The sequence below is a fragment of the Myodes glareolus genome, chromosome 4 (assembly GCF_982192425.1).
Source record: "Myodes glareolus chromosome 4, mMyoGla1.1, whole genome shotgun sequence".
In the NCBI taxonomy this organism is placed as follows: domain Eukaryota; kingdom Metazoa; phylum Chordata; class Mammalia; order Rodentia; family Cricetidae; genus Myodes; species Myodes glareolus.
The window spans coordinates 71993520-72015169 of record NC_142029.1 but is presented as its reverse complement, the minus strand read 5'-3'; positions in this window follow the sequence as shown (position 1 = coordinate 72015169).

Below are 21650 nucleotides of genomic sequence, written 5' to 3'. Positions count from 1 at the left end.
CTGTGCCTTCTGACAGAGAGGAAACGTAGGCACTAAGAGGGACACACTGGCTTCAGGCCATCACAGGGACTATGGGGCTTTTAAGATTGTCCAGTCTCCTCTTCTACCCCTGCTTCTTGGAGGCAACTCCATATCTCACTAGAACATAGCTTCTGGAGGTTTTTCTGTGCCCATGGCCCTGAGAGAGTACACACGCTGGCCTTAGGTCGCTCCTCAGAGCAGGTCGGAAGCTGCTTGGGGCCCCTGGGACAGCGACATGGCAATAAAAAGAATCTGAGTAATGGCAGCCAGGTAGTTGGTAGAGGGTCCTCAGAGCCCAAACACTTCACACTTCCCTTTTTCTACAGGAGATTTGCAGTGTGACTCAGAAAACCCTGCACACCTTCTCCAGACCGGGCCATATGCAATAACCTCCAAAACGAGTCAGTACAGTGTGGGACTCAGATAACTCTAGAGATGTGAGAACTGCTAACTCTCTTCTACCCCTCCCCCACCCCGTCCCTATCAAGCACCAGAACCTTCAGTTCTTATAGCACACTGGAAACAGCTGCCCCAGAGTACAGGAAAGCCCCCATTCCCCTTAGTGATGGGTGGATTGGGTAGTCTGTGAATGTGGCTGGGATACAGGCTTCTGGGTGTGTTCAGGGGAAGGGTCTCCTTTCCTTCCCCTCAAAAGCACGTTAAACCTTGGAAACCCCACCCCTTGACTCATGAGGCTGACAGCTAATCCTTTGTTGTCATAGCCCTGGGAACAGGGCAGACACACTTGGCTCACAAAGAAGCTAGAGTTAAGAAGAGGTGTGTGTGTGTGTGTGTGTGTGTGTGTGTGTGTGTGTGTGTGTGTGTGTTGGAGGTGGTAGTACTGGCTTGTTCCTATCCTGGGGCCTCATGGAAACCCCTCTTATTTTAACTCATTGATGACTTACCTAAGAAATCATGAGGATTTCTGGGTTGGGGGACCTACTACTCTCAAAAAGCCAGACCCGAGTCTATGTAAGGGCTTAGGGTTGTAATCTCAGTCATTTGGGAGAGGCAGAAAGATTGCCACAAGTTTGAGTCTAACCCAGTCTACATATCAAGTTCCAGCCCCCGACACAACAAAACAAAATGAAAATAAAAATAAAAAGAGAAAAAAATGAAGAGGCAAAGAGGAGGCAAAGAGGGGGGCGGGGAGGAAGGGAAGAGGATGGAGGGAAGGCCAGGCCAGTGTCGCTGCCTAAGGTCTAGGAGAAGAAGACTGGGGAAGGAAGAGGCTGAGGCTGTCCTGGGCTTCCTCACCCACGGAGAGTCTCCCTCATCCCAAGGGACCAGATGAGGGGGAGGAGTTCCCTACAACTCAAGGGCTGCTTCTGGTCCTTAGAGTTCATACACCTGCCTCCCCGTGATCCAGGAAGTACTCCGAGCCTCAGAAATAAGCAGGTACACAGAAGCCCACACCAAAAAGAAAAAACAAAACAAAACAAAAAAAAACATAAAAACAGAAACAAAGCAAAAGAAAAAAAAACCAAACCCACTATCCAAACAGAACAAAACATCTGTGGGTAGGTGGAGGATAAAAGCCATCAAAAGATGAGTAGGGAATAGGAGGGTGGGTGGATGGATGGAAGGATGGATGGATTGCTAAACAGATGAATAATTGAGAAAATAATTGAAAAAGAAGGAAAGAGGAGGGTAGGGGAGATGAAAGGAGACTAGAGGAAGGGAGAGGAGGGACCGAGGGAGGGAGGGAGGGGCAGATACAGACAGTTTGTAGGTGATTGAGTGACTTGCAAAGGTTTGCCAGTGGGGGCTTAGCACCTGATTGCTCCTGCAGGAGGAAGCCCTGGCCTGTGGAGCTTGCTGCTTCCTCCCACTCTGCTGCCTCCATCTTGAGCTGTCAATCTAGCTCATCCCTCAAGGTGCTGACAGCAGCACCTGGTGCTCTCCTGGGCCAGTAGGGGCCTGCTCCAACACATCCCAGGCCTTGCGCTGGTGAGTGGATGATGGAGGTACACAGGCGGACTGGAGGAAGGTGGGTAGATGCAAATCCTGGAGTAAGCCATTCTCTGTTGTCCTAAGGGAGGGGAAGCAGGTTCAAAAGCGTCAGTGGACGTGGGATGAAGAGATGCCGTTCTCTCTCAACTGCGGCCTCCAGCCGTCTAGGCAGATATGCCTAAGTTGGTTAGTGTACCTACTCCTGGGCCATACTGTGTACCTGGCATTGAACAGGGCCCCTTCGCAGGGATTCCTTCAGACAGGAATGAGTTCTTGATCTGCACTGGGGAGCGTGTAGTGTCGTGGGAGAAGAATAAGTAATCCATTTAAATTTGAGGTGAATGGCTCATCAGAGAACAAGTACACGGGGGCTAGGGATGCCCAGAGGAAGGAGAGCCCAGGCCATCCTGAAAATGACCTCTTGCCCACTAGGTCGAGCAGGTTCTGGGTCCTGCTCAAAGCGTGCTCCCTGCCCACCAGGCAGTCTTCAGCAGTTTCCCTAGCAGACATCTGCAGAGCTGAACCAAGGAGGAGAAGCTGGAGCTGTAACTCAGTAGGAGGGTGCTTGCCTAGCACACACGACGCCCCGGCTTCCTTCCACAGCATCAACTGGGCATGGTGCTGTATACCTGCAATCCCAGCACTCACGAGGTGGGAGAGGAAGGATCAGCTACTTGGGGGGTTCAAGGCTAGCCTGAGCTATGTGAAGCTCCAACACTGAGGTGAAGGAGGGGCTCCCAGGCTTCCCACTCTGGTTCTAAGTTTGTGCCCACCTGAGGGCTTGCCCACACCCAAGCGCCTATTCTTCCTTCTGCAGCCTAGAATAAGCCATTTCTTGGTGGATTTCAGAACCTATATGTCACACACAAGCTGCAAAAGGTTCCCAAAGGGCCAAAGCAAATGAACTTTGATGTTTCAAATGTCTTGAATGAAAGGAAAGGGACCACTGGAGTGGAGGGGCAGGGGAGACAGGGGTGCTCCTCAGTTGTACATTGCCCATCTTATCCTGTCCTCCCTCTGGTCTAGCTTAAAGCCTGGAGTGGAGCAGAAGTCAAGGCTAATCTCCCCATCATGGGTCCACAGAATCCTCATGGAGCAGGAGCAATTTGTGTCTTCCCCTTGGCTGCCTCAGGACAAAAGCCAGTCTGCCCTGCCTGCCAGCCCCCACAGGGCTACAGACTCCCACACCCACCTGCAGCTGACCCCGGACTCCTCCCAGAGTCCTTTCGATCGGAAGCTTGAAGTGGTCTCCCTCCTGCAAGCCTTGATTCAGTGGGTGGAGTAGTCTCCTCCGCCCGCTTATGGTGACCTGACTGCACCTGACTCGGCCACTAATCCTTCCGTCATGAAAGAACGAAACCCCTTAAAAGGAATTTCTCTTCTCCCTTTCTGGGAACCCAGGATGGGAGGGGAGTGGCCACCGGGCCCAATCTCTTGCCTCTGGACAAGACTGCCTAGGAAGTCTTTGATATATGCGTCTCTTGAAGGATGATAGAACCTTAAGACCATGGGAGGAAAGCACTTTGCAGCCTTTCCCAGCCGCTCTTTTCGAGCTCTGGGGTGACTTTTCTTCAGGTAGTTCTTCTCTGAGTCTAGCTTCAATACACTAGAGGGACAGTACACTATGCAGGTGGAGTTGGGGAACCCAAGTTCTGGTCCTACTGACGGTGAGCTAAGCAGCCGTCAAGACTATGACGGAAGGGTCTGGGTCAGTCTTAATGCGTCTGTGGGGTCGCTGCTTCCCTTTGCCCTGTTTCATTTTCATTTATGTTTTATTTTATTTTATTTTGGTTTTGAGACACAGTGGTCTCAGTCTGTAGCCCAGGTTGTCCAAGAACTCAGGGTCCTCCCACTTTAGCATCCTGAGTCCTGGAATCCCAGGGTGTGCGTCACCAGACCCAGAAATCAGCTGACTTTAAATAAAGAATACCCTAGATGATGCACCATGTCTCCTCTAATGAGGCAAAAGGCCGGAGGTGTTAAAGATGGGAGCTTCCCAAAGAAGATGTGGTCCAGCCCAGGGCTGTGACTCAGCTCTTGCCTGATCGCCCTGCCTTCCAGGTGGCCACAGTCAGGCCCCACAGCCACTGGGCAACTGGTAGGGATGAGGCCCTCCTTGAATTCACGTTTATGCTCTTGGTTCTGAGTTGGTTTGGGTTCCTGACTCCTCTCCCTGGGTCTGAGCTGTTTTCTGCAGAGACCAGGGCTATGCTCAGAGCCTGTATGAGAGCAAGGAATTGGGTACGGGGCTAGGTGGTAGGAGTGGGTGGGGAGGGAGTTTGGGTGGAGGCACCTGGGACTTCACATTTTGCCTCATTTAATTTTGTTGTATTTTATTTGTTTTGTTTTATTTTATTGAGTCAGAGTCTCTTACCCCAGGCTGGCCTTGATTTTATGATATAACCCATGCTGACCCTGAACTTGTGACAATCTTCCTGTCTCGGTATTCTGAGTTCTGAGTTGCAACCTTGTTCCACCAAACCCGACATGGGATAGATTTTTTCAGTGGATAGGTTTGGGCAAATGACTTTCTTATCTACAAAATGAAGTTGAGCCCTGCTGCCCAGAAAGACTGCTGAGGGTTAAGGCTAGCTCTGGCCGCAGATAGACAACAGCCTACATACAGCGGGCTGCTATTTCCTTACAAAGGGACGCAGGCAAGGTTCTCCTCTGCTGAAGAAGCCATGGGAAGGTCTGAGAAGAGCAAGTGACCCGTTCCCTGCCACTGTGGAGTGGCTGGGGAGGGCAAGCCTTGTCACCTCTGCTTCTGGCCCTCCTCCGGAGTACGTCCAGGTAGCTTGGAGCCCTAAAGTTCTATGATTATAGGGTTGCGTTCTGAAATTTACAGAAGGGCAACAAAAATAATTAGAGACTTGGAAAACAGGACCTGAGAGGAAAAGGTTAAAGCTACTGGGATTGTTTAGCCTGGAGTCGGAGTGGTATAATGATACCCTTCTGAACCAAGGCCGGGCCTGCTTCCCTCTCCCCCTCTAGACTAGAGGGACTGAAGGCAGACAGCTAGGTGAAGGCCTGGCCGTGAAGAGGTCACACCAGAGAAGTGCCAGCGGGGGCAGACAATAATGGGTGAGGCAGCTTTCCTCCTCGACATCTGGATTCTACATCCTTATTTTTGTAGGATTGTGTGTGTGTGTGTGTGTGTGTGTGAGAGAGAGAGAGAGAGAGAGAGAGAGAGAGAGAGAGAGAGAGAGGAGGAAAGAGAAGAACCTTTCAGGAAGAAAGGGAGAGAGTTCATGGTGGTGAGAAAGACATGATAACAGAGGCGAGAATAAAAGTTTTTGAAAGAACAAACTAAACAGATATTAGGGGGTAGGAAGAGGTTGAAACAGCAGCCAGGGAACCATGGGATGGCCCCAGAGAGGCCTAGAGATCACAGAGGACCACAAAAAGGAGCATGGAGTCCCTGCTGGTTCCTCAGAGTCCACAAGGCACCTTCTAGTCCTTCCTTCCTGGAATAACTACCCAGGAGTAAGAAGGTAAACTTCCAAGGAAGGCCAAGGAGAGGGACATTTTTGTTGGGATTCTGCCATTCAGCCATTTTTATCTCCCTCAGCCCCACCCCCCCACCCCCACTCAGCTCCTCCATCGCCATCACTGGAGCTCTTGAAGAAACAGAACCAGCCGCTGCTTTGGGTTTGGAGCGCACTCTCTGGCGAGAACTTCATATCAACCTAGCAATGATTGCATAACTGCCTGCTACAAAATGCAGGTAAGGAATCAGGGGCCCAGAGATTAAACAAAACAAAACAAAACAAAACACAAAAAGCAACCCTCCCAAAGTCACGCAGCAGCCAGGACTCAGTCCTGAGTCTCACTCAAGTCTCAACCAGGACTCACCCAGGGCATCTGAACTCTACTCTTGACCATGAGTGGCCAGTATCTCCATCTTACAAAAGAGGAAATCAAGAGTGAGAAGCTGAGCTCTTGCCCTCACTCGGTGACGAGGATGCCCAGCTCCTAGCTTTCACATTTCTCCCACAGGTGGAAGGGAAAATCCCTGCAGGGCCTCCAGTAGGTGACAGGACTCGCTAGAAATCTCACGACATGGCATTACCATTATATGTGCTGTGTTTACCAGATACCAAGTGCCACGCTAAGCCTCAACTGTGCCCATCTCAACCCATCCTCTCCTAATAAGTGGGCGCTTTTTCGTTTTCCTTATTTTAAATATGAGGAAATAGAGAAGTTAGGTAACAGACCCAAGGTCACTAGGTTAATATCTAGCAGAACTGGGTTTGAACTGCACCTAATTCAGCCCCAGAACTTTCTCTTTAATCCCTTAAGCTCTGCTAGTGATTTCTCCTCCCACCTTGACCATGCCAGGAGCTACTAGCAAGTCTTTCTATGCCTCTGCATTCCTCCAGCACCCCAATGTGGGAGGCCTCTGTGCCCCACCCACCCCAGTGCTGCCCAATGCCCCTCTATCTCAGCTCAAGAATGTAGGGTTCTCCTCCTCCTCTGTTGTCTGTGAGGGCAGCATCTACCCTCAACCAGACCTGATTCCCTGGGTATGTGTTCACCTGGGGACACTGCTGTACCCAGGGTCAGGGCCAGAATCAGAACCACAACCAAAAGCATGACCCAGATCCAGAGACAGAGCCCCAGAACTCTCCAGAAGACAAAGAGAACAGACGAGCAAGCAGGTGAGCCACAGAGGCAGAGGCGGGAGTCACTCATCAGACACTGAGGCCAGATCCTCCTGAGTCATGCATTGCCCAGCCCAAGGTTTGGTGGAATAGGGTGGGGTGGGAGGGGCTGGAGGATGGAAGGATAGGGAGTGGGGGTTGGGGATGGCACGATAGGGGCACCCAGATGGGAGATGGATGAGGGCTAGGCACCAACTCTACTTCGCCCACTTCAGGAAAGACCAGATCTGGGTGAGCACATGCACTGGATGCTGAGCCGGGAAAGGATGATCATGCTCCGTGCTAGCAGGGAGGCTGTGGGTACCCCAGGATTCATCTCAGCCTGAGCCTCCTTTTACACCAAGTGTCTAGCCACCTGCACTGCCTGCTGCTCCCAGGGAGCCCAGCCCAGGAGAGCTGACCCCGCTGTCTCAAGACTGTGTCCAGGCCTGTTTGCCTACTTTGAGTCTTGGCGTCATTGGTGTTTTGTCTAGAATGGCATGACCTGCCCACCCCAAATCCATGCTGTATATGAGACCTCTCTGTGTGCCCCACAGCTTCCCCAAACACCCCAGGAGCTGCCTGGCAGCACTGTACTATAACCCTCTGCTTTATCCCACTTCCTCACTAGCTCTATAGCCACGGGGTCTAACAGTGTCGAGCAAACAACAGGTTCTCGTTAAACATCACTGAGCTCACGGGTGGTTAACAGACAGTGGGAGTGAGTGCAGCATCTCATGAGATGCTGAGACCTGGCATGAAAAATCAGGGCGCAAGGGCTGGGATGCTGACTGAGAAGGGAAGCTGTCACACAAGTCTGTCTGAACAGGAGCCAGGTTGAGGTAGAAGGTTGGGCAGGGTAGGGTGGCTTTGGCTGGGAGGTGAGCCAGGTTTTAGGGCTGGGAACCAGAATCAAATTTCCCCTAATCTGAGAGTTTTCGGGGAAGCCCGATAGAGATTACAAGTGTGAGCCACACAGCCTGTCCATCCTGTTACAGCTGCTCTTGGCTTCCGGACAATGAGGCAGAAACGACACCAGCCTCTTCTAGAGGACAAACGCCAAGGTCAGAGTGGAGAACAAAGGCAGAGAGGAAGGCAAGAAACAGAGCCTCAAAGGGGCCCCAAGCCCCACCCCTCACCTTCTCCCCTAAAAAATAAGCACCTTTGCCACATTGTGAAAAGGGATTGAAGGTTCAATGTAGGAGCTGGGCCTTTAGAAAGTACTGAAGAGAGTGTCAGGCATTGTGGTCACACCTGTAATCTCAACACTCTGTGGCTGAGGCAGGAGGACACCTGCAGTAGAATATAGTCAGGCTAGATAGTGAGACCCTGTCTCAAAAAAAAAAAAAACAACAAAAAGAAATGGGAGGGACAAAGAGAGAAGGGAAAGCAAAAGAACTCAGCCGGAAGGATGACGAAGAAGGCAGCAGAGAACGCGAGAGCCCGTGACGGGGAGGAGAGAAAGGCAAGTCAAACAGAGCGTACAGACTCCAAAACCTTCCCCAACCTTCGCAGGAACTCCAAACAGCCCCTCAAGGCACAATTATCCTTTTCTTCTCCTTTATTTTATTTAACTTTTTATTACAGAAAACTTGAAAAACACACAAAGTAAACATAATAGTCTAATTGAAATCCCTGTGTGCCCATCACCCGGCTTCAACAGCCATCACATTGTGCCGTTCTCGAGTTGCTATAATTTCACCACTCAATTCTTATTCTTTTTTGACATGGCTTTTCCAGGAAAATTTACACACATAAAATATACAAATATTAGCTGTGTGGTGCTGCTAAGCGTTTATATCCAAGTCCCCGCATCTCCATCAGAACACGGCACGTTACCACCTTACTGGGAAATGCTGGTTCTTTCCCAAGCAACTGCGCTGCCTGCCTCCATGCTAAGCTAATACCATCTCCAACAACTGCCGATTTGCTTTGCCTCCGCTAGATCCTGGAGTGAGTAGATTTAGGCAGCAAGCTTTCTCACAGGCTTGCTCTGTTTCTGAGCATCATGTCTTGGTGACTCACCCATCTTATGTCCATAGTGTTTTATTCCAAATGAGGACGCTGGGATTCATCTGCAAGTCTGCTGGTTGGCATTTGGGTTGTTTCCAGTGCATGACTGTTGTGGATAAGACTCCTGTGAACATTTGTCTTTGTGGGCATGCTTTCATTTCTCCCGGGTAAACACCCAGGAGTGGAGTCACTGCATCCAACAGTGCGTGTTTAACTTGAAAAGAAACAATCAGAAACTGGCCAGACGGTTCAGCAGGAAGAGGCACTTGCTGCTAAACCTGAGAACCTGAGTTTGGTCCCCGAGACTGACATGATAAAAGACAACGGACTCCTACAAGTTGTCCTCTCCCCTCCAAATGAACGCCGTAGCACTTGTGGGTGCTCCTACAGCTGTTCTTGCTCATTCACAAATGTCTGTATATGTGTACATGCGTGACACACGAGTAAACAAGGAAGGAGGAGTCAAATCTTTTTCAGAAGTGGCTATGCCGTGTGACATTCCCACCAGTGGTGTGGACACATTTAGCTTTGTAGCCTCTCCAGCTTCTTAATTTAGGCTTTTCCTTCTTTTTCTTAAAACACCAACAACAAAAACTTATTTTTATGCTATGTGTATGAGTGTTTGCATACGTGTGTGTCTGTGTACCATATATGTACCTGGTGCTGAAAGAGACCAGAAGAGGCACCAGATTCCATAAAACTGAAGTTACAGACAGCTGTGTCATCATGTGAGTACTGGGGAGTGAACCAAGGTCCTCTACAAGAGCAGCCAGCGTTCTTTATTAACTACGGACCCCTCTATCCAGCCCCTGTAGGCCTTTTTACTGTGGCCACCAGGAGGTCTGTGGCGGTCTCTCATAGTTACCTAATGACTGGTGACGTCAAGTGAATATTTATGTGCATACAATTTCCTCTGTGTGTGAAGACTCTCTTTAACTCCTTCACCCATTTTTAATAGGGTTCTTTGACTTTTTATGGGGGTGCATGTGCGGTACATGTGCATGTTCATGTGGGTGTGTACGAGTGGGCATGAGAGTGTGCATGCCCATGTGTGTCCATGTCAGGTGTCTTCCTGGATCACTCTCCACCTTCTTTTCTGAGAAAGGGTCAGTCTCTCGCTGAGCCTGGAGCCCACTGGTTGGCTATCTTGGTTGAGCAGTGAGCCTTTGGGATTATCTTGTCCCTGCATCCTGGGCTGGGGTTACAGTTACATACAGTCATGCCCAATTTCCACATGGGTGCTGAGAGTCCAGAAAAGTTCCTCACAGTTCCTTATTGGACTTATTATATTATTATTATGATTAATATTGTTAGTGCTTGGGATTGAACCCAGTGGTTCACACGTGATAAATTTCACCACAGAGCTGTGCCCCAGTCTCTGCTACTGAATGAGAGAACTTTGTTGTTTATTTTGGTAGCAACAAGTCCTTTTCAGATGTATTTTATGGATCTTTAAATCTGTGGCTTGCTATTGATTTTCTTAAGAGTACGCTTTTCAGCCAGGATTGATGTTCCATTATAGTGAGATATTCCAGGCAGGAATATAACCGCCTGCAACAGCTGCTCAGCTTTCTCCGTTGATGCCTTGCATGATGTTATAATACTCAGTTCTGAGATCCACCCAAAGGAGAATCCACTGCCTCCCTGGAGTCTGAATTTGAGTGGGAGTGGACTTGGCATCCAGTGTCTAAAATAAAAGATCCTGGTTTCTCCAGCAAAAAAAAAAAGTATGCTTTTTGACTTAGTAAAGCTACATAAAATTTTGTAAGTCAGGATGTACATAAACCAGTTTAAAGTGTACCAAGCAAAGAGCTTTTGACAAATGTGTTCACTCATGAGAAGCAGGATACAGAAGTTTTCATCACTCCAGAAAACTCCCTTGGGCTGCTACACTGACCTGCGTTCTGACTTTAGCTTTTCTAGGCTTTCATATCGGTGGGGACTTGTTGAACACCACCTTCTCTGCCTGGACTTTTTCTCTGACATAATGCCTTGAAAGTCATCTGGGCTTTTGTTACTCATTTCTTTTCGCTGTTCATCACTGGATGAGCCATGATTTATTATCTATTCAACTCCTGATGGGCATTTAGTCATTGTTTCATTTCGAAGTTATTATAATAACTGCTGCGAATAAACTGGGCATGATTCCAGCACACGGGAAGCTGAGGCAGGAGATTTGCCACAAGCTGGAGTAGGTTACAGAGTGAGCTTGCAGGCTACAAAGAATGACCCTGTCTCAAAAAAAGAAGAAAAGGAAAAACAAGAAAAAGAAGAAGAAAAAGAGAAGGAAGGAAGAAAGGAAGGAAGGAAGAAAAGAAGGAAAGGACAGAAGAAATGAAAGAAGAAACAGAATAAAGAAGAGAGGGAGGGAGGGAGAGGAAAGAAAAGAAGGAAGGGGAAGAGAGAAGGAAAGGAAAAGTTGGAAAGAAAAAACATACTATGAAGAATCACAGAACTGTTTTTTCTTCTCTTTTTCATTTTCACATATGTGGAGTATACATGTGTACATGTATATTTACATATTACGGGCACACACGTGTGGGTGTGAATGCACATGTTGTATGCACATGCACATGGAGGCCTGAGGATTATTTCAGGATTCATCCTTAACCCACTCTTCTACCTTCTTCATTGAGCTGGGGCTTCTTAATCAAACCCAGAGCTCTCAGACAGGGCTGGTCCCCTAGTGAGCTGGTCCCCATCTCCACCTTCTGAGTCTGCAGCTACAGGCTGGCTATCACATCCACTCAGCATCGAAATGGATTCTGAACAACCAAACACCTGCCCTCACACACCTGCAACTAATGCTTTAGCCACTGAGTCACCTTCCTGGTCCCTGACATGTATGTTTTCATTTCATATGGGTGGATTCTTTGGTCACGGAACTCTGTAAGCAGCCTTCAAACTGTTTTCCGGGGTGGCCATGCCATCTTGCATCCCCCCAACAAGAGTTCTTGTTTCCCTTCTTGCCAACACAGGGTTTAATTAGTCTTTTTCCACCGTAACCATTCCAGCCGTGTATGACACCCTGGTGTGATGGCGGTGCACGTTTATCTAGTGATTAATGGTACCGAGCTTCTGCTGTGTGCCTGCCATTATTGGCTCAGTATGACTATAACTTAGCCCAGTTCTCTCACAGGCTGTTTGTGTTCTTACTGAGTGGGAAAGGGGATACCAGGATATATTCTAGACCCAAGTCTCTTTGCGAGGCATAGATTTTTTGCAAATATTTCCAGTCCCCGTAGGTCTTGTCTTTCCACTTTCAGAAACTTGTCTTCTAAAAATCAGATTTTCATTTGGATAAAATCCAAAATATTTATTTATTTTTTTCTTATAAGAGTTGTCAAAGTGTAATTTCTATGCTAAAATAAAACGTCTTGGCTAACCTTAGGTTTCAAAGATTTTAGGCAATGAACCAAGTTAATTCTTGGTTTTGGTGCAAGATAAAATTCTTTTTTCACCCCATTGTCCATGGACTTCCAGTCTTTACAGCACCCTTTGTTAAAAAAGACTTATTTTCCCCCATTAAATTATAGTGTCATCTTTATAAAAAAATCCATTCACTATATTTATATAAATCTACTTCCAAACTCTTTCTTTTTTCCAGTCATCTAAATGACTTTTCTTAAAACATTGTGCAACAGTCAAGGTATTGAATTCATTAGGCTTCTACTCCCCGCTCCCCAGTCAGAAATCCAAAATTTTACAACTCAAGGCAAGACTGCATTCTTTCTAGGTTTTAATTGGGAATCTATTCCTCCCCTACCTCCACTCCCACCCCAGGACAGGGTCTTGTTAGACCAGGCTGAGCTCAAACTTGATACATACTCAAAGATGACCTTGAATTCTTCATTCCCCTGCCCCCACCTCCATCTCCTAAGTGCCGGGTGACAAGTATAGGCTACTATACCAGGCTCACGAGGTTCTGTGAATCAACCCCGGGCTCTGCACCTGCTCGGTAAGAGCTCTACCATTTGACCTACATCCCCAGCCTTCCTTGTTAGTGCTTTTTGCAACACAGGGCTACTCACACCTGTAGCCCAGGTTTGGCCTGGAACTCACAGTAGCCCTCCTGCCTCAGCATCCCAAGTGCTGGGATTCTGGGTGTGAATCACCACACCCAGCTAAGTTTCATTTATTTATGGACAAACATGTTCAATTATTGCTTCACCACTTGTGAAAGATTTTCTTTTCTCCACAGAATTTCTCAGATACCTCTGTCTAAACTCAATTAACTATGTGGAGTACCCGCCTGTATCTAGAATTTCTATTGTATGTTTCACGGATCTGTCTGTTCATCTGCCAGTACAACACCATGTCAACTTCCATAGCTCCATCTAAGTTCTTAAAGGAAACCTGTCACTAAAAAAAGGATTTGTTTTCCTTTTTTTAGGTTTATTTTGGCTCCTTATACTTCCAGATATTTTCCGAATAAACTACCAGAAAGACTTCCAGGAGTATAACTGGAATTTTATTAAACCTATAGATCAACTGGCCAAAAAATATCTTCCTGCTATCTTCCCAATCATAAGCAGTATATCTCTCTGTTTGCTTGGATCTTCTTCAGTTTCATTCAGTCATGTTTGATGATTGTTTTCTGAGCACAATTCCTACATATCTTTCCTGACTTTTTCACTGACTGTTCACTTTTTCACTTTCCTGACTGTTTCACTGTGTATAGTGCTATTGTAACTGAGACATTCCCTGTCTAATCAATGGCTTTTCTGACACTAGTATGTATAAGTGCAGTTTATTTGTATATGATAACCTAGTATCCTGAAATCTTGCTAAATTCACTTATTAATTTTAGCAAGATTTTTTTAGCCACATAAATCATCAAGCCATGTGTTAATATACAGTTCCATTTCTTCCCACATCATTTATTTCTTTTTCTTTACTTGTTCTCAAGGCTATGATCTCTAGAACACTATGCAACAGTGTAACAAAGACAAACATCCTGGCAGTTTTTCCTCGGCTGTGAAGCATGTGTTGGAGATTTTACTAGTAATGGTGACTTTAGCTATATTTTTAAAAATACTTTTTATCGAACCAGTTGCATTTTTATAGCTTCCCAAAGTTTTGAGTAGATGGAGCTTTTTTTTTTTCCCAAATGATTTTTGAACACTTACTGGATCCGGTCAGAATCTAGCTTAACCTGACTAGAGCCACTGTGACTGTAACTACCATTCTGTCTGCCAAGCAACCTTGGCATCTTTCCACGTGCTGGAAGATAAACAAAGTCATTACCAGTCAGCCCAAGCATTCCTTGCCAGGCCTAGTTTGTTGCTTACCTAATACGTGCCACTTTAATAGCTTTTGAGAAAGTCCAGGTACTTTTCCAGTGGTTACAGCGTTGCTTTGTCCACCTTGGTATATGAACATCTTCCTCCTGCTTCGAGTTAACATCCTCATTTGCTACTGTGCAAAACTCAAGATGCTGGAGCGATGGTTCAGTGGCTCAGAGCACAAGCTTCACTTCCCAGAGGTCCTGAGTTCAATTCCCAGCACCCACATGGCAGCTCATGCCCATCTGTAACTCCAGTTCCAAGGGATCTGACACCAACATACTTGTAAACAAAACATAATGAACATAAAATAAAAATCAACAGCCAAATAAATAAAGTTAGCGAAAGACACACTTTTAAGTGTTCTTAAGTCCCTAAAAGTTACGCTTTGTGTGGCTCCCTCTTACTTCAGACTCCCCAAGCCTTTTGCCTTTCTCAGCTAGTTCTTTTGGGGGGGGGAGCAGTTCAAGACAGGGTTTCTCAGTGTAGCCTTGTCCTTCCTGAAACTTGCTTTGTAGATCAGGCTGGCCTCGAACTCACCTACAGTTGCATCCCAGGTGTTGGGATTAAAGGTGTGCGTCACCATCACCCGGCTCACAGCTAGTTCTTACACACAGAGTTTTTCTAAAACAAATGAAGATTTTCCCTTTGTTTCTGTAAGGAAGGCAGGTTACAGTAACCGCTCTACATGTTTAATTCAATATGCACAACTGCATGAACAGTGTCTTACTTATGAAGGCAAATCCTACTTCTGGTTTTCTTGTCTCACTTTCTGAATCAATCCAAATTCTGAGTTCTGTTCTTCTTCTGGGCTATTGATATCCAGTACCTCAATCTTCCACGACAATGGGCAGTAGCGGAGAGCTGCTCTCCCCAGTCAGCCACCAGATTACAAGGAGAAGTAGCCGCATTCTAATGTACTTCCTGTGGTTTTAAGCTAACATGATTGGTAAGTTAAGTATATTAAATGTTTTTTGTTTTATTTTGCTTTTTGTTCTGGGTTTGTTTGCTTTGTTGGATTTGATTTGGGCTTTTTGGCTTTATTGGAGCTTGAACTTAAGATTTCAGCCATGCTAGGTAAATGTTCTTCCCTGACAGGGTTTCTCTGTGTAGCCTTGGTTGTCCTGGAACTCACTCTGTAGACCAGGCTGACTTCGAACTCAGAGATCTGCATGCCTCTGTCTCCCAAGTGCTGGGATTAAAGGGGTGCTCCACCACCACCCAGCTTCAAATGCATTCTTGGCTTTCAATTTTCAATTTCTGGTTGAGCTATCGGATGCAACTCCATTGTGGAGACTGGGGAGATGGCTCAATTGGTAAAGTGGACCCCTGAAGCTCATTGGCCACTGACTGTAGGGAAATCGAGGAGCTTCAAGGTCAGGGAGAAACCCTGCATCAGAGAAGTGAATGAGATGTGAGCAATAAAGACTTCACAGACAGATGCACCCACACTAACAAGTGAGTAAGATATACACAAAAACACACGCAAATAAAGCGTTTAAACCCCATTGTTTTGTGTATTGCTGGATTTAGTTTGAAATTAAATAATATAGCTTTGCTGAGTGTGGTGGTGCACTCCTTTAATCCCATCACGTAGAAGGTAAAAGCAGGCAGATCTCTGTAAGTTCAAGACCAGTCTGGTCTACACAGTGAGTCCTAGACCCTGTCTCAAACAAGCAGTAACAGCAAAAACAAATTAATAATAATAATAATAACATGTGTGTGTGCCTTAAATAACTCATGGTAAAGGAAAACACTAAAACAGAAATTTTAAAATATCTTAAGCTAAATAATAATGACAAAGCATCAAAATTTGCTAAGAATCTTATAGATTTGGATTTAATTCTACTTTGGTTAAAAAAATAAACTTAATAGAACTTCCGTTGTTTTTATTATTTCATTTTGCTTTTGGGGGGTTTGAGATGGGGCTATCGCTCTGTCACTCAGGATGGCCTTAAATTCAGTATGTAATGCAAACTGGCCTTCATCTCAAGGCTGTCTTATGGACTTTTCAGTTCCCTAGTGCTAAGATTATGGCTGTGAGCCAACACACTGTTCAGCTTGAGAAATTTGAGACTTTTTCTTCTAAACACCACGTGACTTACCATGATATTTTTGTTTGTTCGTCCCTGTTATGTTCTTACTTTTGAGAAATCTCTTGCATACCAGGACTCACTGTGGAGCCAGGATTAGCTTGAACTGATGGTCTGGCTCCTGAGTGCTGGGACCACAGTCATGCAGCACCACGTCTAGTTTATGCGGTGCTGAGGCTCGAACCCAGGACCTTGTGCACACTAGACAAAATCCCTATCAACTGGGCTGTGTCCCCAGCCCCAGAAGCCTCAGGGTGAGCGGTCCACGCACTCTTGGGGGAAATGGGTTGTTATGTGTAATATTTCTAGAAACATCAATTCACTCAAGGAAGTAGGTAGTAGTATTCAGGTTTTCTGTATTCTGACTGAATTTGTGTCCAATTACACCATCAATTACCATGAGAAGAATAAAATCTGCAGCTGTAATTGTGAATTTCTCTATTTTTCTCTTTGTCAGTTTTTGCTTCATGTATTTTGAAGCTCTGTTATTAGATTTGGTACAGATTATAATTATTATTATTATTACTAGTCTTTGGAACATGTTGGTAATTATTGTGATTCTTTAATGTATTGACCCTTTTATCATTATGAAATATCACTTCCACTCTGTCTTGAAGTCTGTTTCATCTGATACAAATATAGCAACTGCGGCTTTTGGACGAATTCTGTTTGAGTGATACATCAGGAGAGACGGGAGGAGTGAAAGGGGAGGGGGAGAAGAGGAAGAATTTTAAGGACATGGCAACTTAGAAATATAGAAGAGGGACAGGCTAGCAGTCCTCCGTCCTCAGCAGACACCGAGGCAGACATCTTTTGACAGAATTCTATCTCTAGGAAAGATGGACTTGCTTTCCGTGGCGTTTGACTGCTGGACCTCGTTGGCTGTAGGTTGCTGTTGGCACTCACGGCATCTGTACTCAGCAGCTCTTACAGTGACAAATACCTGAGGAAAACAACCTGAGAGAGGAAGTGTTCATTTAGGTCACCGCACTAGAGATTGCCACCTGCGGTTCTTGTGTCCATTGATTCTGGGCCTGTGGTGACGCTGAACATCACGGCAATGAGAACACACAGGGAGGCTGGTCACCTCCAGGGGACAGGAAGTGGGTCCGGAGAATGCCTGTGTGGGCCGGCTTTCTCACATCCAGCCCCCCCCCCCCCCCCGGCTTAGGGGAATGATGCCACACACATTGAGAGCGGGTCTTCTTGCTTAAGTCGCTTTGGACATACACTCACAGACACACCCAGAAGTGTGCTTTAGCAATCTCCTAAGCACTTGCAAACAGGTTGACAGACAGCACTGTCACAGCTTCTTAGATGGTCACAGGAATGCCGACATGATTGTATGATTGAGGAGCTGGAGATCACGGCCAAGGCGAGTGTACCCATAATTCAACACAAATGGCAAATCTTTTCCATCCTTTAGCTTTCAAATTGCATTTAAAGTGTTTCTCTTGTAGCCAGTGCACACTTAGCCTTGCTTCTGTCTCCAGTTGGATAATCCACACCTTTTAATTAAAGCATTTAATTCATTCATTTTGTATCATCAAATGTAATTTGATGTAGTTACTGATAAATTCCATTCAGGCCTGTTGTTTCCTGTTTTGTTGTTTTGTTTTTGCTCTTTATACAAGTTCTCGTGCAGCTCAGACTAGCCTTGGACCCCTGTCTAGTTCCTGACTCTCGCCCCTACCTCTCAAACGCTGGGATTACAGATGTGTGCCTCCCCCCGACTCAGATCTGTCCTAACTAGCTGACTGATGGTCGCTCGGCAGATCACTCACTCCGTATGCGATTCTTGCCGAAGATCTCCCTACAAGTCCACTAACTGTCTCATAACGTCCCCACTCTACCGCTAAGTCTATCTGATGACATTTTAATTTTATTATTTTAGTGATTTTTTTCAGCTACAGAATCTTCATTTGTTTCTTTAATGGAGCATCTATTCCTTTCCCAGGACCTCTTACCTGCTCATTCATAATCTATATCTTTTCCTTTAAATTATCAAACACGTTGTTGGTGTTCCTACACTGCAACACAGGCTGGCCTCAAACTCTCAATCACTCTGCCTCAGTCTACAGCGGAGACTGCAGGCGTGTGCCGCCAGGTTCAGATGTTGAACATATTTTAACAACTGCTTCCAAATCTTTATTCCCTAAATCCCCAAAACCAGGTCATCTCAGGGTTGGGATCAACCGGTGTTTAAAATGACTATGACTGACTCTTTGACGTTTCTTTGTAAGCCTGGTGACTTCCAATGAGCACTTTAGCACTGCGATACCGTCACAGCGACTCTGAATTTTGTCATATTCTTCTGAAGGATCACTTCTACTCCAGTTGTCAGTGCCTCTGGCTGGACTCAGACTCCAAGCCATCTCCACTGCGGTGAGCAGGGCACGTCATCCTTGCTTGACTCTTTCTACTTAATTTCTGTATGTCACTTTTTGGATGTGGAATTTTCCTCACAGGCTTGATAATTTAGCTCACTAGCTTAGTATGCAGCAAGGACTTGAGCTAATTTTATACAAACTTATTTTGCATTCCTTTAGAGGGTCACCCCCCTCTTCGGCACCTTTTCTCTGAAAGCCCTGCCCCAATGTTTTTGTTGTACCCCCTTCACACCTCAAACCAGAAGATTGCGAATTCCACTCACAAACTCAGTCCTTGCAAATGAAACGTCCGTGGCTGCTTGCTTTTAGTTCTTCTTGGGTGTTTGTAAATAATTGCTTTTAAAAAAAAAAATTGTGTAAGGAACTGAAGAGATGGCTCAGTGATTAAAAGCTCTGAGTGCTCTTCTAGAGGACCCAGGTTTGATCCCAGCATCCACATGGTGGCTCACAACCATCTGTAACTCCCATCCCAGAGAATCCAATACCCTCTTCTAGCCTCCTCAGGTATCAGGCATCCACAAATATACAAGCCAAAAAAAATCATGCACAAAAATTAAAATAAATAAATCTCTTTTTTTTTTCCGACGTATTTGTCTAGGGTTGGGGAACTCAGTCAGTAAAGGGCTTGCCTTGCCGGGACTGGGACCTGAGTTCCAACCCTCACAGCTCCTCTGAAACAGGTGAGATCCGTGTCATGCTCTGCGGTCCCAGCACTTGTAGTCGGAGGCCGCTTGTTTGTTCCCAGCTGCTCAGCCCTGAAATAATCACACAGAAACCATATTAAATATATTTTTTGCAATACTGTTTGGCCAATAGCTTAAGCATATTTCTGACTAACTCATATCTTAAGACTAACTCATATCTTAAATTAGCCCATCTCCATTAATCTGTGTATTGCCACGAGGCTGTGGCTTACCAGGTAAAGTTTCATCCCCAGGGTCTGTCTCCAGCAGGGCGGGGGGAGGGAGAAGCTACATGTCTTCTCTCTTGCTCCGCCTTCTCTCTCCCAGCATTCAGTTTAGTTTTCCCCCACCTACCTCTGCTCTACCCTATCACAGGCCCAAAACAGTTTCTTTATTAATCAATGGTATTCACAGCATACAGTGGGGAATCCCACATCAAGCACTGGGGAGCTGGAGGCTGGTTGATGCTGACCAGTCAGCCTTGCCAAGTCAGCAAGTTTAGGGCTGGTGAGAGGCCCTGTTTCAAAAGACAAGGTGGATTTCTGATGGGTGGAGCTTAGGGGTAGAGTGCTCGACAGGCAAATGTGAGGTCCTAGTTTCAAGTCCTCAAAGTCAGAGGTGACAAACACAAGGTAAACAGTGTGGATGGCACCTGAGGGACAACACTGAGAATGATCCTCTGACCCGCACGGCCATGCACACACGTATGCACCCACCCGCTATGTATGTGTGTATGTCCAGATATTTATTTATTTATTTATTGGTTTTTCAAGACAGGGTTTCTCTGTAGCTTTGGAACTCAACCTGGAACTCACTCTTGTAGACCAGGATGGCCTTGAACTCACAAAGATCCTCCTGCCTCTGCCTCCCAAGTGCTAGGATTAAAGGTGTGTGCCACCACTGCCCGGCTATGTCCAGATTTTAAAACTGCCCTCTTCCATGGCTGATTGAGGTTGGGGAATTGATCTAGCAAAAGCTACTTTTCCATTGCTAGAAGCCAACGCTTTATTATTCCTTTTGGCCCAGAGGAAATGGAGGCCTGCCATAGAAATGATGTGACTGGCTCAAGTCATGCGACTAATTACCAACTTCAGCATCCAAGCCCTGCCTCCATGAGCGATGCGAGGGAGGGCTCTGTTCTGGCTTGGAAGGCTCCCATTTCTCTCCCTCTCTTTACCCCACATGCAGTTTACTGTCTTTGCTGTTGCATATGAACACACCATGTACCAATCATTCATGAACTGAGTTTGTCAAGACAGCGGATGTGGTATCAATGTGGCTTTGGCCACATTGCTGTGGTGTGGTGTGCTGATGAGGTCCCTGCCATCGGCAGCCCCTGAACCTAACAGGTTCATTTGAATCACAAATTGTACAAGAAAGCAAAGGGGGTGCTCCAAATAGGGGGTTGGGTCCCAAGAGTTTAGTGTAGTTCTAAACTACTGTGCTGCATCAGAGATACAAGCTCTGTCATTCCAGTCATTACCCAGAACTTCTGTGTCCGGTGTGTCAGGATCAATGTAACTCACAGAGGAATTGGATTGCTCTAAAGATCAAAGGGAAGTACGCAGTTTGCAAGTTGTGAGGTGCACAAAGGTGAGCTCTCCTCCTCCTCCTCATCATCATCATCATCACCATCATCAGGCCAGCTGAGTGTGGCTAGCAGTGTGCCTAGTCCCACAGGATACGTTTGCCAACATTTGTGGAAGGAGGAGCCTCTGAGGATGATCTTCTAAGAACCAAACTGAGTAGTGACCACAAAAGAAAAGTAGAGAAGTGACCAAGGGGCTGTCCACAAACAGGAAGCTATAAGGATTTGGGAGCCTATATGTTCAGGCCCAGGAACTAAGATGCACGCTGAGCGGCAGGATGAATGATGCTCGGTGAGAAACAGACATGCCTGGTGCTCATATCTGTAATCCTAGCCCTCAAAGCTGAGGCAGGAGGATTGCTACAATTTCAGGCCAGCCTAGACTTCATAGTGAGTTCAGTCTGAGACCCTGTCTCAAAAACAGAAAGGAGAAAAGCAGTCTGAGAAGGCATACTCTGTTTGGGGAAAGACTATGAGAGCGTTCAAAAGCAATCAATGAGGCTGGGGGGATGGCTCAGTGGTTAAGAGCACTAACTGTTCTTCCAGAGGACCCGGTTCAATTCCCAACACCCACATGACAGCTCACAACTGTCTGTAACTCCAAGATCTGACACCCTCACACATTTATTAAATAAAAAAAAATCAGAGTCAGGAAGAAAAGAACAAAGACAAGATGTTTGCCATCCCCTGGCAGATCCTGGCAGATCAGAGAGCTATGAACACCCCAATACTCTGGAGAACCGAGACTTTCTAGGTGCCAGAGAGGTACTTTCCGCTGGGAGGCAGAAGAGTTTCTGAGGCCTGCCCAGGGACTTCCTGGATGCATTGTATAAGGATGGGTGAGCCATCTCTAATTCTGAGAAGATAATCCACAACAGACACATATGCATATGGCTAACAGAAACCCTGCACACCCTCTACACTCAGTGCAGACATAGCCTGTGTGTGTGTGTGTGTGTGTGTGTGTGTGTGTGTGTGTGT